The following is a 15432-nucleotide window of genomic DNA, read 5'->3' on the forward strand; positions in this document are numbered from 1 at the left end:
ACTATGCATGAGGAGGCAGGTTGATCCCTGGCCTCCCTCAGTGGGTTAAGGGTCTGGTGTTGCTGGGAGCTGTGGTGTAGGTTGCAGACTTGGCTTGGAGTCCACGTGCTGTGGCTGTGCTGTCGCTGACAGCTGCAGCTCCGACGGGCCCCCGAGCCTGGGACTTCAGTGAGCTCCCCTTGGAATGCTCTGATCTCACCCCCAGCCAGGATCTGACTTAAAGCCGTGGTGTTAGGATACAGCGGCCGTCCCTCCCGCTTCTCAGTAAAGGGGGCGTTTTGTCCTGGAGCCTGTTCCCAGCCTCCGCTCCTGGCCCAGGACACAGGACCATCTGCCTGCCAGCATTTCTTTCCTTCCCAGTTTACTTAGAAACCAACCGCTCTGCGGGGGGCTGCAAAAGCTACTTGTGTCCCCCCGGCCCCCACTCCAAAATGCCGTTCCCCTAGATCCAGAAGTGGGGAAAATGCAGCTTCTCCTGTCTTTTATATCATTTTCTATTTTTTTCTCACTGACTATAGGTATTAAAGTTCCATTTTTTAAACTTTTCCATAGGAGAGGACTCTGCTCACATTTTAAAAGAGCCTCCCACGGGGGCCTTGCAGGACCTCAGCACCTGCTCTGGGAAGTGCTGTTTCTTATTGGAAGAAGTCAGGACGTCATTTCAGCCGCCCACTTCATACGCATCCTCCCTTTTAAAGTTTTATTTTGAAATAATTTCAGCTTTACACGGAGTCGAAAAGACGGCAGAGTCCCCGTGTGCCCTTCTCCTGGCTTCCTCTGCAACGTCTCGCCCAACCGGGAACAGAGCAGGGGCTCCCCGCCCCTCGAACTAGTCCCGGGCTCTACTGGCTGCACCCACTTTCCCGGTGGTGACCCCCGTCGGCTCCGGGATCAGCCAGGACCACGGACAGTTTCCCAGCCTCTCATCTCTCTCGACCCCACACTTCGGAGGCTCTGGCCCCGGGGTTTGGTGGCGTGTCCCCAGGGCTGGCTCCTGTGGCGTTCGCTCCCTACTCCTGGGCCGTGGATAAGCATCACGGGCAAAGAGCCCCCTTCTCTTGGATCAAACCGCAGTGGCCCTTCCTTCTCAGCACAAGGGCGGTGTCACCTCCATCCAGCTCTGTGATGGCTCGGGGTTGGGGAGGTTCCACGCCCACCTGCACGTGTGCCGGCCGCCCCCATATCCAAGGCTGAGCCCCTCTCAGCGCAGTCCCCGGGGCCCCCATAGACACCTTGGAAGGACCAGGTCTGGCCTGAGCTGAGTGTCCTGGCAGAGGCCCTGGGGCGAGGGCCTGAAACCCGGCTCAGCGCTGGGAGCAGCTGACTGAGGGCTCTTTGTGGCTGTCCCGTCACGGCTCTCGGCCCCTGGAGGGCGTGGGCTCTGCCCCACCCCGGGGTCTCCTCTGAGGGTCTCGGAAAGAGCTGGGCCCCTCACACCTCACTTTCTCAGTCTTTGTCCAATTTCATTAAAACCCAAATCCCAAAGTATCTGGGGGTCGGACCACAATTCCCACTCGGAAGCATCAGATGTTTTCCAGCCCACGGCCCAGATTAGGCGATTACTAGTCACCAAGAAGCAATTTATCCTCAACCCCTTCCTCCGTCAGCCGCTTGACAGAGCCCTGAGCAGTTTCCCGGCAAATTCCCCCAGCAGCTGGGCGAGATTTGGGCTCTGGGACCCAGATTTCATCCCGTGGCTAATCCTGGCCCCACTGCATGTTCACGCTGCTTTGCAGACTCCTATCAGCGTCGCCTCTAATCTCCCCTGAAATGGCTTTGGTTCATTACTAAAGCCCTCCACGGGCAGGGCTGTGTCCTCACCGTCTCGCTAGGAGCCCTCCCTCCTCCCCCAGGCTGTGGGGCTTTGACCGGATCAGGTGTTCCCTGGGCAGTCGTGGGCTGGAAGGGTACAGGTCAGCTGTCCACACAGAAGAGGGCTCTGCCCAGTGCTGACACGGCTGCAGAGCTGTCCTCGTGGGGACAGGCCCCCCTGGCTTTCTGCTTGGCCGATAGGGCAGTGTGGTGGGCAGGTGAGCGGCCCGGGGCCAGGTGGTCTGGGTCCAATGCCAGCCCCACCAGCTGCTGCTGTGCCGCCTCGGGGAATCAACTGACCTCTCTCTTCTGCTTTCCCATCATTAACTGGGGCTGTCTGAGGATCAGTGTGAGAACGAACAGGCTCAGATGGGAAAACTGCTCAGAATATTGCACGAGCTATTTAGAAGGTGCTGTCATTTTTTTCTTATTTTAAATGTCAGAACTGGGTGTGGATGTCAGACATTTATCAGAGGACCATTCTGACTGTCACGTGGTCATGCGGGTGGGCAACGGCCAGAGTCCGGAGGTGCCCAGTGTCCAGCCCGTCTCCCCAGGGGCAGCTCCCAGGCAGAGGCGGTCCTGGTGGGGGAGGGGCAGGAATGGGTCCGCTGTGCCCTCTGGGCTGGGGGCCGTCCAGGAGGAGGACAGGTGCCCTGGGCCTGCTGGTTACCTGCTGCATGTAGCTCTATGCCTGTGTTGGCCGAGTCTCTTGCAGAGTCGCATCTGGGCTCCAAGTCCCAGGTCATCACCCCTGACGTCACCTGCACTTAGACCCTGGGATGTGGCCCTGGAGGTCCATGCTGGCCATGCCTCTGTAGCAGCCTGGAGTCGCTCTGGCAAATTCGAGAAACATCAAAGCTCGTGAGACGGAAGCAGTGACCATCTGAGTGAAGGTGACAGATTCGCCTCTCCCAGGTCTTAAACATTTTGCTTTAAGACTATGTTTGAGAACATTGCTTGGGGAGGTTTTGCACCTGTAGATGTAACATACAAGAGGACTAAACTAGAGACAGGAGGGTAAAGGGACCTGAAGGGCCGGGGGCAGGACACGGATCCTCGGTAGCCTGTGGAAAGTCAGTACGCAGGTGGCAACTCCCAGGGACCATCCAGAAACTTACTCAAGGAGATGACACAAAAACCAATCCATGGGAGTTCCTGCTGTGGTGCAGTGGGTTAAAATCCAACTGCAGTGGCTCCCTCAGTAGCTATCCCCCCCGGAGCAGTGGGTTAAAGAATCCAATGTTGCTGCAGCAGCAGAGTAGGTCACATCTGCAGCTCTGATTCAATCCCTGGCCCAGGAAATTCCATATGCTGTTGGTGTAGCCATTAAAAAAAAAAAAAAAAGGACAATAGATTAAAAACCCCACAATAGATAAGTTTAAATGAAACACTATTAGTCATACAAAGAATCAAATAATGCCACTTGCAGCAACATGGACTGACCTAGAGATTGTCATACGGAGTGAAGTAAGTCAGACAGAGAAAGGTAAACATCACTTGATTTTTATATGTGGAATCTAAAACACGTTGATACAAATGAACTTATTGACGATGCAGAAATAGACTCACAGGCATAGAAAACAAACTTATGGTTACCACAGGGGAAAGGAGAGAGGGGTAAATTAGGAGTTTGGGATTAAAAGATGCACACTAACACATATAAACTAGATTGAAAAACAAGGACCTTCTGTGTCATGCAGGGGACCACATTCACTGTCTTGCAATGACCTACAATGGGAAAGAATCTGAAAAAGAATGAGGATATGCACAAGCAAATCACTCTGCTGTTCGCCTGAAACATGGTAATTTGACTATACTTCAATAAAAAACTGGAATACTGAGAAAAGTTCAAGTAATCGAAGCAGGGGAAAGGAAAACTAGAAAAATGAATAGCAGGAAGCAAATGAAACAATAGACCAAACCATAAAAATTACACTAAACGTAAATGGTCTAATTAAAGGACAGGTTAGAGCGGATAAGAAAACAGAACCCTGCACTGTCTGTAAGAAACTTATTCCAAATGGAATGGCGCCGATTGGCTGAAGGATGAGAGATAGAGGGGACCTTATGAAAGATGGACACATCACTTCACAGAAGACACAGAATAAGCCTATTGTGTGTGTACCAGATGACAGAGGTTCAGTCACTGACACACTCGCAACCCCCTGGGTCTGCCCAGCACTCTTTTCCAGCTCATGTGGGAAATTCGCCAGGACGGACCCTCCTCTGGTCATAAAACAAACTTAACGTCTTTGACAGAATTTAACTCTACAAAGCGTTCTTGGAGCATAATGAAGCTAAACTAGAAATCAGATGCATAAAGAGAGCTGGGGAGTCATCCAACAGTTGGAAACCAAATGACACAATCTAAACCATCCACGGACCACAGAGGACATCTCAAAGGAAATAAAAGAAAAAGCTTCCAACTTACAAAAATGAGGATAAATGCAGGAAAATCTGCAGGATCTGGCTTGCGTGTGTGCTTAAAGGGAAAACGACAGTGTCAATGCCTATCTTAGAGCAGAAGAAAGATTTGAAGTCGAAGATAGAGGCCTCCGACTTAAAAACCTAGCAAGAGAAGACCCAAACAAATCCAAAACCAGCAGAAGGAAAGAAATAACAACGTCCAAGCCCAATCAACTCGGAAAGAAACGCAGAAAATTAATAACACTCAAAACTGTTTCTTTGAAAAAACGGACAAAGCTTTAGCTAGACGCACAGAGGAAAAATAAAGAGATGGCATAAATGACGAACCTCGGTAGTGAAAGAGTGGGTGCCATTTAGACCCTGCAGACACGGAAAGAACCACAAAGGCTGTGACGTGGGAGACTGGACAAACTGTGGTTTACCAGAACTCCCCCAGGTGAAATGGGCGATAGTTCTGCAACTATTAGAGGGACTGGATTTGTCCTTAAAAATTCTCCTGAAAAAGAAATCTCCAGGCTGAGCAGCTGTCACAGGCAAACACTATCAAACAGTTACCGAAGAAAGAAAACAAATTCTACACAATTTCTTTAAGAAAGTAGAGCAGGAACACTTCGCAACTCCCCCAATGAGGCCAGTATTGTCTCAATACCAAAACTAGGTGAAAAAGAAAACTACGACCCGTGTCTCATGGACTTAGAGGCAAAACTTCTCAACAAAATACTAGTAAGTTATGTCCAAACACAATCTATGTTTATATGTATCGCTTTGTCTATAGCTGTACCTGTCTGTGTCTATATGTCTCACGGCCAACCTGAGCACACAGGTTCGGTATTTAAATCAGTGTCTGTAATTCACCACGTGAACAGTCTAAAGAAGAAAGGTCCTGTTTATTGACACAGAACGAGCAACACTGAACATGGCAGTCATTTTAGAATAGAAGGGAACGCCTTCCACTGGGTGGAGGACGCTTGCAAAAGCCCTTCACTCCCTGGTGAGACTGAGGCTCTCTCTCTCTCAAATCAGGATCGAGGCAAGACTGCCCCCTGTCACTGCTCTGTGTGTGTGTGTGGCTGTGCCCACATCATGTGGGCACATAGCGGGACCAGGATTCCAAAATACCCCGATGGGCAGCATCCTGACTGGAGAGGGTCCACATGCGCCTCCGGACATGTGAAAATTCCGCCAGCTGCGCACACGGTCAACCCTGCTGTGTGTTAATTTAGAAACAGAAATGAAATTAAAAAGTGAATGGAAAAGAAAGGAGGAAATATTTAAGGCTTAATGACAATGAGTAGGTGTCAGCGTTTTGAAGGTGCACCACCACCCAGAGGAAATTTCACACCTGTAAGTACCCTTTGCTGGAAACAAGACCATTTAAAAAGAAACCATTCATATAAATCAGAAAGACAAAGACAAATACCACATGACATCAGTTATAACTGGAATCTAATATACAGCACAAATGAACCTTTCCACAGAAAAGAAAATCATGGACTTGGAGAATAGACTTGTGCCTGCCTGGGGGAGGGGGAGGGAGTGGGAGGGATGGGAGCTTGAGGTTATTGGATGCAAACTATTGCTCTTGGAATGGATTTACAAGGAGATCCTGCTGAGTAGCACTGAGAAGTATGTCTAGATACTTACACTGCAACAGAACAATGAGAGGAAAAAAAATGTATACATGTAAGTGTAACTTGGTCCCCATGCTGTACAGCGGAAAAAAAAAAATAAACCATTTGATTCAAGAAGTTTGAAAAATAGGAGTTCCCGTTGTGGCTCAGTGAAAATGAATCTGACTAGCATCCATGAGGATGCCGGTTTGATTCCTGGCGTTGCTGTGAGTAGTGGTGTAGGTTGCAGATGTGGCTCGGATCTGGCGTTGCTCTGGCTGTGGCGTAGGCCAGCAACTGTAGCCCCGATTGGACCCCTAGCCTGAAACCTCCATATACAGCCCTAAAAAGCACACACACAAAAAAAGAAAAGACAAAAAGAAACAATGAAAGGGTTTTAGGAGCAATGCACACTGATAAACTTGAAAATCTAGATTAAAAAACAGATTTCTAGAAAATAAGCAATGTACAAATCTGGGCAAAAAGAACCAAGACTCTGAAGAGTCACTGACCAGTACGTGATGAAAAGGTAAAAACATCTCTCCTCTCAGAAAAACTCCCCTCCCTTACTCAGCCCAGCACTGAGCAATAGGGCAAGAAAAAGAAATAAAAGACCCACACGTTGGAAATAAACAGTAAAACTGTCCCTATTTTTAGAAAACAGATTGTCTATATAGACAATCCCAAACAAGCTGCAAGAACAAGATAAAACGATAGGAAAAGGAAGTGAGTGCAGTGAAGCAGCGGGAAAACAGATCAACCTACAACAAGCAAAGGTATCTCTACATAATAACAACAAACGTGTGGAAACTGGAACTTGACACACAAAACCATTTACAACTGATCCATAGAAAGTGAAATCCCTCAGTGTAAATCGAGCCAACATGCACGGGTTCTACATGCTGAATATTACACCAGGCTTGTGACAGAAATGAAAAAAACCTGAAATCAATGGAGGGACACACTGCATTGTGGGCTGGAAACTCAGCCTCCAAAGGCATCAATCCCACCCCTGGATCCACAGATTTAGTGCAATTCTTCCCAAAAATCCCAGTAAGATTTCTTTCCATAGACGCAGACACACTGAATCTGAAATGTATATGGAAATGCTAGGACCCAGAATAGCTAAAAGTTTGAAAAAGAAGTGGGAACTATCACTCTACCTGCTGTGACGGCTTATCACGAGCCACGGTCACCAGGGCAGCGGGCACGTGTGGAGGGATAGGAGCAGAGTTGGACGGAGCTGACGGGAGGACCAGGACATCCCTGAACGGCATGTCCAGTGGGCTTGGGCGGGGGGCGGGAGCAGCGCTGGGGAGAAGGACGGCCTCTTGAGCAGGTGGTGCCACAGCAACGGGACATCCACAGACAGAAATGATGAGCCTTGACCGAAACCTCATCCTCACACAAGACTCAAGGTGCAGCACAGATTTGTACATAAAACATAAACCACAAAACGTTTAGAAAAACACATGGAAGAAAAATCATGTGACGTGGGGCTAGACACAGAGTTCTCGGACTTAACACCCAGGCATGATCCATAAAGGAGAAACGGATAAACTGGGCCTCACCAGTTAAAAACCATTGCTTCATAGGGTGACCCAGTGAAGTGGATGAAAAACAGATGAATAAAACAATTGCAAGCCTCACCTCTGACCAAAAAACTACACAAAGAACATATAGAGAACCCTCAAAAGTCAGCATTAAAAACCCAAATAACCCAATTAGAAAATGGGTAAAAGACATGAACCGATATTTCACTGAAGTGGGTACACAGATGGCAAATAAGCACATGAAAAGATGTCCAGCATCCTTAGTCAATTGGCAAATATGAATTGAAACCACAGTGAGACCACCATGCACTTATCAGAAGGGCTTAAAAAAGAATGATAACATCGAATGCTGGAGAGGATGCAGATAAATGGATCAGGCCTACCCTGCTGGTGGGCACACAAAATGGGACAGGACTCGGGGAGGGCAGGGCAGTTTATTTGCAAAACTAAACATGCAACAACCATATGGCCCAGCGATTGCGCTTCTGAGCGTTTATCCTAGAGAAATGAAAACTTGCATTCACACAAAAATCTATGCACAAATGTTCCTAGCAATTTTATGTATAGTAAAACTGGAAACAACTCAACGGTCCTTCAACCAGCAAATGGGTAAATTGTGGTTATTGTGGAGTATTACTCAGCAGTAAACAGGAATGAGGCTGCAACAGAGACAGGCCTCAAGGGAAATATGTTACATGAAAAATGTCAGCCTCAAAAGATGACACATTACACACTAAACCTACTTACACAGCATTCTTGAAATGACAGAATCCCAGATGGAGAACCCATTAGTCACTGCCCAGGTGTAGCAGGGAGGGAGGGAGCTGGTTCTGTATCCTGACCGTGGCGTGCACACACAAACCTCCATGTGTGATATCACGGCCCAAAGCCACACATACAGGTATGCACAAACGCGTGTGCGTCCAACTGGGCAAACGTGAGTGAGTTTGGCACGACTAGTGGGTTGTGTCCATGCTGATTTCCTGGTGTGATGCTGAGTGGCAGTCAAGCAACTAAGCACCCAGTACCATGGGGGGAACCGGGTGAAGGGTACGTGGGACTTCTATGATTCCTTATAAGTGCACACTAATCTTTAAGTATCTAAAATAAAAGTGAAACAAGAAAACCCAACCTCAATGGTTTGACTGGTGAGATCCAGCAAACTTTCAAGGGATAAGCAGTGTCAATCTCCCTTAGGTTGCTTAGAACATACAAAAAGAGCCACAGCTGCCCTACGCATTGTCTATGGGTCATGTGATCTGGAGTCAATCACAGAGTAGGTTAATAAAAGAGCAGAAAATTAGAGACCCATTTCACTGATGAGCATACACACCCAAAGCCTAAATAAAATATAAGCTTACCAGATCTGCCAGCTAAAACACCACTATCCATCTTTAGGGACTAGGTTACCATGAATGGAAGGATGGTTCGACCTCGGCTAAGGCATCCTTGCAACTCACCGCGGGAGACGAGGGGGAGGAATCAGTAGCGACCTCAGCTTTAACAGGACACTTTGTTCACAGGCAGTGGATTTAATTGTTTTCCACAGGAAGGTGTTGGCAGAGTGAAGAGTGGGCGTTTCCCTTCCTTTCGGGAAAGGGTCTGGCCTTATGTTTTTCTTGGAAGCTCGGACGTCCTAAACCCCACCTGCTGCTCAGAAGAGGACCTGGTGCTTTTAAATTCTCCGTCATCCTGGTCTCGTGGTCGAACCCGCAGAAAAGGCGTCTTGTTGTTTAGTCTGTTCCTGCGATTTTTCCTCAAACACCCGTTCCGATTTAGCAGATGGTAGCTGGGTTCACCCAGGCGGCCTCAGACTATGTTGGGGGGCTCGCTTGCCGCCTGAGGGTCGGGGGAGGCGAAGGGGCTGATCCAGGCCAGGGAGAGGCGGTGGCCCAGGACCGCCTGCAGGTTCTTCCACGGGGACGCCCGGCCCGGCGCGCCGCTCTGCCTTTGCGGCGGTTGGATTCCAGGCCGGTCGGTGAGGATGGCGTGGATCTGGATGGTGAACATCACGGCGGCGAAGACGAAGCCGTTCAGAGCCACCAGGAAGAGGTAGATGAGCGAGCCCTGGGGCTCCACGGTGGTGCGCAGGTTCCACTGGCCGAGCGCGTGGGCGCGCAGGGCGGGGACGCCGAGCAGCAGCAGCACGTGCAGCGCGGCCAGCGCCGTGTAGAGCGTGAAGAGCAGGAAGAACTTCCGGTTGTCCTCGCCCACGCAGTTGTTGACCCACGGGCAGTGGTGGTCCCGCCTGCGGATGCAGCGCCCGCACACGCTGCAGTGGTGAGCGCCTGGCGGCTGGACGGCGCCGCAGAGCGGGCAGCAGGGGCCGCTGGGCGTGGGGCCGGGCCGGGCCAGGGCGCCAGCGGGCAGGGCGCCTGGGTCAGTGAGCATGGTCCGCGCGTGAGACGCCAGGGCCAGGAAGGCCAGCAGGTGGAAGAGCGAGCCGTGTGCCAAGGTGTAGGCTGGGCGCCGCGCAGGGAGCAGCCACGCGCACAGCAGCACGACCCCCTCGCTCAGCACCAGCAGCCACGTGGCCATGGCACACGCAAGGCCCAGGGCGTCCAGCACGAACCACACGCGGGGCGCGTGGGACGTGGGGCCCACCTCGGTGGTGCCAGGCCGGCGGGTCCGCGGGTCCTCCAGCCCCAGCCCCTCCCTGCCCCCTTGGCTTGCCGCCTGGTGCGACCCCTGCTGTGTTCTAGAATGTGCCCGCAGACGGGGCTTTGTGAACCCAGAAAGGGAGGCCCCCGCTTCACCCAGGAGGACCCCTTCCCAGCCACGAGCTTTCTGTTTGGGGGAGAGCAGGGGAGTGGGCCTCAGGGGAGACAGCGGGGCTGAGGGTCCATTTTCAGGACCTTGTAGAAAAATCTGGAGGAGGAGGAAACAGCAGTGCTTCCTGAGTGTGTGTGTGTGTGTGACTCCTTAATTCCCACAACTCTGAGAGCACAAACTTTTACCCTGATTTTTAGATGGCGACCGGAGGCACAGAGCAATGAATCAGTGGTCTGCGAGTGACAGGTCAGGACTCCAGCCATTTGATGCCCAGGATAGCATTTCCTGTCCCTAGAGGAGGGTGGACAGAGTGGTGGTGGGTGTGTCCGTCCTCCAATCTGCGGAGGACGCCTTGGCCAAGGCGCTGACTGACCAGGAAGGATGGAGATGGGGTGAAATGCGCCAGCGCTGCGAAAGGACACCTCTCGATTCAGTCTAAGCAGTGGATCCTCGGTGAAGACAGCGGCACGGGGCGCACTCCTGTTCCCAAACACACAGAGCAGCAGGGTGTGGGCGGGGCTGACCGTGAGCTGAGATGAGGCCAGCACTGCTCAGGAAGAGTGTGCCTGCCAGGTTGCATTAATGAGAGTATAGCACTCAGAATGAGGGAGGGGCTATAACATGTGTGCTGGGCGGGGAGCAGCATGCCTGGGAGTGGGGGTGGGGGTGGTTGGGGGGGTGGCCGGGGCTGGCGGGGAGCAGATCTGGAGCCGGCAGGGGCTTGGGGAGCCGGGAGAGGCAGGGAGAGGGAAGGGCAGCTGGCTCTGGGGCAGGCGCGGGTGGCCTGGTGCGCCGCGGTTGCAGGGCTGGAGCCCGGCCAAGGGGAGGGCCGTCGAGAGGGAGCTCAGGGCCCCGGAGCGGGGTGTTCCTGACGGCGGAGCTCATCCTAGTCTCTGGCCCCGCATGGCCCCTGAGTCCCCAGCGCTGGTGCCACACCTGTGCCTCCCACAGTGCTGGCCCTTCCTCCCAGGTTCACGCACGCAGGCCGGCTGTCCAGCATCAGCCGAGCTCCCTCCCTCCTCTCTGCCCGCTGGGACCCCCGCCCCCCGCAGGTCACCGTCCTGTGGGGACTTGCCAGGGGTCGCAGCTCACCGTTGTGGTTGCCTCGTGGGCCAACAGGTGCTGGATGGGGCCTGGACACTGGTGTGGGGTCCCCCTGGCCCTGAGGCCCCTACCCGACTCCTGGCCCCGCAGCTGCGAGGCTCTGCGAAGGGGCTTTTCTCACGAGCAGGGTCTCTGTTGTTGCTGCACTTGGGAAGGCCTGGGGTTGTCTCTTTTGTTTCCAAATTTGTTGGTGCCAAACATTTCACTTTTTTCAGGTGATTTTTTTCCTCGGTGCATCTCACCTGCGAAGCCTCGTAACCATCTTTCTCTTTTAGGCTGTCGCTTGGACCCAAACTGCTGAAATAATATGCTGAATGACAACAGGCACAGTGGGTACCGCCAGCCCTGCGTTTAATTGGGTTTCTCTCCCTTGTGGCACGAGGAACCTGAAAACTGAAAAATAACGGTTCGCGTGCCAAGGGAATGCGCTTTTATCTCTAGATTTAAACAGCTTCCTTTTTCTGCATCAGGAAATGTTGAATTCCCAAATAACTTTTATGAATCTTGATCATGCCGTCACCCCGCTCGTCACCCCTCCCCCCTTCTGTCTGCTTTCGTACAAAACCACCCTCGGATCTGCGCACAAGCTGTGCACACACCCACCGGTCTTTCAACGGGGCTGAATTCAGACGGAGAGCGTTTAGCTACTCGCGAGCGAGGTTGGACTGTGGCTTATTTTTCTTCTCCCTTTGTCAGCTTTTTGGAATCAGCGTCTTCCCGGCTTCAGATGCCCTGGGCTGTGTCTCCCACTTTTCATGCCGAGCAGGGGTTCCTCTTTTGCAGCTGAATCTTCGCAAGCGCGCCTCGCTGAGGCTCTGGGCTCTGAGCCACTTCCCGAGGTGTCTGGGGCTGGCTCCCTGCCCGGGCAGGCGTTCTGCGTCCCCAGCCCCTTCCTGAAAATTGCACTTTCGGGGAGAGCCACTTTCCCGGGATTAGCACGCTTGTATCGTGTTCTGCTGTGATTAACCATCTCTGCACCTGGGTGTGCTCTCTTGTCCACTGGTTTTCTCAGGTTCTCTACGGCCCTGTTTTTTGAAGAGCCGGCTGTTTTTTGAAGGTCTGGAGATAAGAGTTCTCATTCTCCTTGTCCCTTCGCACCCGGGGCCCCTTCCTCCTGTTCTCTGCTCCCTGCACTGCCCCCGGGGTTTGGATTTGAAGCCTTGGGTTTTTCTTGTTCGACCTGAGAACTGGGTTCTCAGAATGGGCGCGGGCTGTGCTGTGTGCGTTTCCGCTCACAGAGCTGGTCTTGTTGTGATTTTCAGAAAACGTACGGTGTAGAATATTGATTTCCTTCTTCAACAGAGAATTATTCATGCGTGTGTTTTAAATGTCGCATCGTTGGCCTTTCTTCTTCAACCGCGTGCATTTCTGAGATGTTTCCTGGTGTTAACGGTACGGTTCCGGGCAATGAGACGTGTGGTGTCTCTGGTGCGATTTATTGTGGTTTTTATTCTGTGACGTTATTTGTGATCAACATTTGCAAACCCTTCATGAATTTTAGAAGAAAAGTGTGTGCCGCGTCTGAACAGGACATTTGTTAAATCAACTTTATTCATCGCATTATTCCTCTTTCCCTACAACCTCGCCTGTTTCTGTTCCTTTCGGCGTTTGAAGATTGAGTTGCGGGTTAGAGTCTTTCACCATAATTGCTTTTCTGTCAAATTGGAAAATATTTTTATTACTCTTGGTCTGTATCAAAGTTTCAGAGTCTTGTTATTAAGCTCATCTGAGTCCGCTGCAGTAATTTCATCATTTGGGTTCAACAACTTTTTTTTGTTTTGTCTTTTTCTTTTTAGGGCCACACCCGTGGCCCGTGGAAGCTCCCAGGCTGGGGGTCCAATCGGAGCTACAGCTGCCGGCCTCCACCGCAGCCGCAGCCACCTCAGAGCCTTAACCTCCGGGGCGAAGCCAGGGATCAAACCCTCATCCTCATGGATACCGGTCGGGTTGTTAGTGCTGAGCCACGACGGGACCGCCCAGAACAACGTTTGCTCTCCCGTCTATTGCGACTGCCCTTGGTGACCGATCGGCACGCCTGCCCCACTGGTTTCTTGGTCCCTTGGCAGCTTTGTCCCTCCCTGTGTCCGTTGTCAGCAGACACAGGGTGGATTTTGTTTTGGAACCTGATGTGTTTCCTTGAGGTCATTTAGTGGCACAAGCAACACGTTGACGCGGGAGATTCTCGTGCTCAGTGAAGTAAGCACGTCATCACTTATACGTGGGATCTTTCTCGGCGCAGAAACCGACTCAGACCTAGAGAAGAGACCTGTGGGTGCCAAGGGGGAGGGGGTGGGATGGCCGGGGGGAGTTTGGGGTTAGCAGATGCAAACTGCTCCATCGAGACTGGATGAGCAGCGGGGTCCTGCGGTGGAGCCCGGGAACGCTCTCCCGCCTCCCGGGACAGGACGCGACGGAAGCTAATGCGAGGAACGGAGTGTGTGGACGTGTAGGACGGGGTCCCTGTGCTGGACGGCAGAAGTCGGCACAACATTGTAAATCAACTCTATCTGAATAAAATCCCTTTAAAAGCAAATGCCTCAGTGAGTGGCCCTCTTGAGTCCTTGCTTTGCCCTGAGACCGAAGCAGCCCCGTCTCCGTCACCGTTGGGATTCTCTGAGCGGCCACTTCTGTTCCCCTGGGGCAGCGGTGGCTTTGCTGTGAGGCCAGCCTCCCTCGGCTGCGACGTGTGGAGGGCTCGGCCCTCGACTGCCCTGGCTGGTGAGGGCACAGTCTTTGTTGGTCTGAGGAGGCCCCCTGCCACCTGGCATGGTGAGCACTGACCAGAGCCCGCTCAGGCCACTGGGACCCATGGGGTCCATGGACCCGCATGGGGGTCTCTGGGTTTGGGGGGGACCGAGTCCCAGGGGGGCAGCTCCGACCCAGCAGGACCCTCACTCTCCTCCTGCTTCCTGGACGCTCTGTCCCCGAGGCAGCAGTGGGTGTGCTCTCTGGCCAAGGCCATGGCCTCCTGCCCAGCTTTTCTGGGGACAGAGTCCTGGCGGAGCAGCCGCAGTCCGGGGTGTCGAGGGCACGTCTGGCCCATCACTGTCTGAGGCTCACAGACCCTCTGGGAAGAGGCTGTGACCCAGCTTCCCCGACGCCCTGGTCCTGCTGTCTGAGGTGGGGGCTCCCTCCTGCTTCTCCGAGTCGGTAACAGGCTCCCGAGGGCAACCTGCCGTGTTTCTGATTCTCACCATTTTCCAGGTTGGAAACTTAAACTCCCGCAGGAAGGCACTCGATTTGGCAGAGGGACCAGGAGCACCGCTGCGGGGTTTCCTCACGCGGCCCTCGGCTCTGCTCTGGGGCGGGTCTGCCCCGGGACCCTGTTTATGGGGAGGCGTTGTTTAGAAATGCTTTCTTGGAAATGCGAACACACAGGAATCAGGTTTCCGGGCAGACCCTGGCTTCCCCGTGAGTGTCTATAAACTCACAAGGAGTCACATGTGAGACACGCAGCAGGGCTTGGTCAGTGTGGCGGGTGCGGCGCTAGGGTGCAGACCCCTCCCCGAGTTGGCAGAGGTGCAAGGAGACAGGGATGCTGGTTTCCAGAGGGGACCCTGAGCCTCCGGGAGGGGTGGATGGGGCAGGGGCAGGCCCTGATGGGCGGGAGCAGAGCTCCGCATTTGGGGGTGACACTGATGCGCGCCCCAGCTGCTGACACCTGCTTCTCCCTCCCTGGCCTGGGGAGCCCCCTGCCCAGCGGGGGTCCTCGGCCCTCTAAGGGCAGCGTTGCTGTGTAAATCTCTAGCTCCTGGTATGCTGGAATGGGCTGTGGGCACCACAGTGCACCTGTCTGGGCCGTGCACCTGCTCTGGGCTGCCCTGTCTCACCTCTTGAACCCCCGGGTCCTCTGGGTCCCTCCCAAGGCAGCTCCTGGCACTCAGACCCTCTCTGGGGCTGCTCTGGGGACGCAGACACCAGGCGATGGCTGAGGAACAGGGATGGCATTCCGCGCCCCCCCCCCTCGATCAGTGCTTCCCCAGGCTTGTCACAAAGCCACGTTCTTGGGCTCCACCCAAGGGAGGGGACCTGGCCGGCCCTTCAGGTGGCTTGATCCCTGGGGGCTGTGATCAGGAGTGCTGTCACAGGAGGGGACGGACTGTCGTCCTCTTTGAGGTCCGTCACCCAGGCCTCTGGGAGGAGGAAGAGGA

The 15432-nt window shown here is 53.1% G+C and overlaps 1 pseudogene across 1 annotated transcript; it reads right to left on the reverse strand.

Moving 5' to 3' along the window:
• Window positions 1-2214: 2214 nt before the first annotated feature.
• Window positions 2215-15229, reverse strand: LOC146403058 (palmitoyltransferase ZDHHC3 pseudogene; annotated as a pseudogene). The gene is made up of 4 exons (XR_014804646.1): window positions 15112-15229; window positions 11524-11591; window positions 8866-10192; window positions 2215-2648 (listed from the first exon to the last, which is right to left on the reverse strand). The product of XR_014804646.1 is annotated as a palmitoyltransferase ZDHHC3 pseudogene (transcript).
• Between the last annotated feature and the right edge of the window lie 203 nt (window positions 15230-15432).

The sequence above is a fragment of the Sus scrofa genome, chromosome 5 (genome assembly GCF_054392235.1).
Source record: "Sus scrofa isolate SSC_HxYL_T2T_F1_AM1 chromosome 5, Sscrofa_HxYL_maternal_Yorkshire_Landrace_v2.0, whole genome shotgun sequence".
NCBI lineage: Eukaryota > Metazoa > Chordata > Mammalia > Artiodactyla > Suidae > Sus > Sus scrofa.